This window comes from Nicotiana tomentosiformis, chromosome 1, assembly GCF_000390325.3.
Source record: "Nicotiana tomentosiformis chromosome 1, ASM39032v3, whole genome shotgun sequence".
Taxonomy (NCBI): domain Eukaryota; kingdom Viridiplantae; phylum Streptophyta; class Magnoliopsida; order Solanales; family Solanaceae; genus Nicotiana; species Nicotiana tomentosiformis.
The window spans coordinates 118246027-118249105 of NC_090812.1; positions in this window are offsets into that span (position 1 = coordinate 118246027).

Below are 3079 nucleotides of genomic sequence, written 5' to 3' on the forward strand. Positions count from 1 at the left end.
ACCAAAACTTGATTGATTTAGGAGGTATTTGATTTGAATGGCCTTGCGGTGTAAATAGATTCCGGAGGAGTCATGGCGGTTTAGATAGCGACTTGAGGTTTGTATTTTTTTGCGGTTTGGGAATTCAGTTGCGTTTGCATTGGCTCTTCTAAAATGAGCTGAGTGAAAGGTTTCTAGCCAATGAAGTGTTTATTCTATTTTTAGTTTAGGGATTCTGGTTAATTCTTGTATTCTTGTGTAGCGGCATGATAGGTGCAGTGAGCGGCATGGGAGTTTGAAAGTTGAGGATCAAGGTTGCGGTTCGGTGTTGACAAGAATGTAACGAGCTCGGACGAGCAAGGGAGATTTTAGGTGTTCAGAGTAAACTGGCATTTTCTTTAGTGTCACCTGAGAACGGTGTCCCGTGTAAGAGGCTTTGTTTATTGATTTGCGGATTCTTGATTTGCTTTATAGAATTAGAAAGGTTGGTGGTATGGAGGTGCAGACTTTGCTACCTGGTGCGAAAGGTCGTGGGAGCATACCCCACGAGGAGCTTTGTATAGGTGTGCCATGTTAGTCACTCGATTATTAAATATTGAAACCAAGTACGGGGATTTTGGTGATATCGTTGATGTGAGAGTTTATGCCTAGAAGGCACACTATTCCTTTGGTTGTGGACTGTGGGAGTTGTTTCGGATTGAGATGGCTTAATTATTCGTGCATGTGTTGTGGTCCCGTGTAGTTTGTGGTATTAGATGAGCAGAATGGCTCTCGAGATGTAGGTCATTTATTGCACCTTAGTTGTGCTTGGATTTTGTAGCGTATGGCGCTTTCCGTCTCCCCATGGTGGTATTTTCGCACTTGGCGTGCTTGTGGTCGATATTCGTTATTTCGTAGGTATAAGCATTGTGGCTTGATGGGCATTTCCTTATTTATTATTATGTGTGGATCGGGTGGCACGCCACCGCGGGTACATTGTTTAGATCGGGTTGTACTCCGCAACGGTATCATGTGTGGATCGGGTTGCACGCCGTAACAGTGAGATATTTAGTAGGGTTCCCTATATCTATTTCTGTGTATTTTGTTTCTCATTCACTGAGAAGGGTTCATAGCGTCTGTTCGACCGTCGTATTCGCTACGCGGGCTAGATAGTTCCTTTTCCAGAGTTCGTTTTTCCTTATGTATCGCATTTGAGTTTGAGCTTGCTGGCGCATTGTTGGCATCATATGAGATTTTTGGCAGTGTTTGAGATGGCTTATTACCTGAGCAGTTTGTACTGGGTGAGACGAGGTTATTGGACCTGAGATCAGTGCGATCGGAGTTATGAAGGGTATGTTAAAGAGCAAATATCGTTATTCAGTTCAGAATAAGGTAATGGTCTTTGTCAGGAGGAAAGACTCTATGATTTGTTGATTCGGCAGATGGTTATTAGTTTCTACGCATCTCTGCCGTCGTGACAGTATTTCGAGAGTTCGAATAGGATTTATATGCGTCATGAGGCGTATTAAGGGCATCAGATTCATGAAATTCCAGCTATTGTGGTCGGAGGACGTTATTATGGGCAACCGACTTATGTGGTGCATGGTGTGATTTCAGCATATGTGCATGATCATGTTTTGGTAGAGTGCGTGGTGATTGATACGGTGTTCGTTTGTTAGAATCGGGTTTTGTAGAGAAATTCAGAGGTTAGAATTCGGTCCTAAGGCTTATTGACTAAATAAGAGGGAGGATCTTCAGTCTGATTGAAGCTAGTGTATTCAATTGGGTTGTGGTGGCATGTGTAGGTGCACGAGGTGTTAAACAGTGATCTTGGACAACTCCGGAGCAGTTCTTAGCACGTTCGAGGATCAACGTATGTTTAAGTAGGGGAGAATGTAACGACCCGAACAGTCGTTTTGAGCTCTAGCGTGTCCTTCGGAGGTTTGAGGCCTTGGGTAGCTTCACTTCATGCTTTATGACTTGTACGTGTGGTCAAAATTGAATTTCAGGAAGTTCAGAGTTGATTCGGATAGAAAATTCTAATTTCAGAAATTTTAAGTTGAATGAATTAACTAAGGCTTGGCTTTTGAGTAACGACCTCGGAATCGGGATTTGAAGGTTCCAATAGGTTCTTATGATGATTTCGGACTTGGGCGTATGTTCGGATTGAGTATCGGATCACCCGGGAGCATTTCAATGCTTATTATGGACGGTTGGCATTTTGAATGTTTAAGAATTTCCTAAGTTTGGTTTGAAGTGGGCTTTGGTGTCATCGATGTCCGTTTGAGATTCCGAGCCTTGGAATAGGTTCGTATTGTGGTTCATGACTTGTACGCAAAGTTTGGCGTCATTGCGGAATGTTTTGGTATGGTTCAGACGTGTTCGTCGAAATTTGAAAGTTAAAGAAGGATTTCGATCATCGATTCGCAGTTTCGATGTTGTTTGGCGTGATTTGAGGCCTCGACTAAGTTTGCAATATATTTTAGGACGCGTTGGTATAATTGGTCAAGGTACGGGGGGCTTCGGGTGGATCCCTGATGGTTAACGAATCGGATTCTGGACTTAAGGAAAAAGCTGGGTAATTCTGGTTGCTAGTGCAACCGCATCTGTAGAATCTTTATCGCAAAAATGGATGGGAGTAGACTAGGCAGAGGTCGCAGGTGCGAAGAAATTACCGCACCTGCATGATAGCAGATTCGACCACTGGAACACAGATGCGGATTTTGCTGGGGAAGGCTGGGACCGCAGATGCGGTCGAATTACGCAGAAGCAGAACCGCACATGCGGATGAAATATCGCAGAAGCGAAGCGCAGAAGCACTGGAGGGGCCGCAGATGCGGTGGTTGAGGGGCCTGAAGGGAACCACATAAGCGGTCTTTTTGCCGTAGAAGCGATGCCGCAGAAATGGCCATTAGCTCCGCAGATGCGAAGATGTAGCTGGGCAGTGTTGTTTTAAGGACGGGATTTGCCCATTTTTCTTACATTCTCTCTTGGTTTTGGCAATTTTTGGAGAGCTTCAAGTGAAGGTTTTCATCATCTATGGCAAGGTAAGTTATTCCCCCCAATTGTAAGTTAAATACATGGATTCTATAAGGATTTAAACATGAAAATTAGTAGAAAT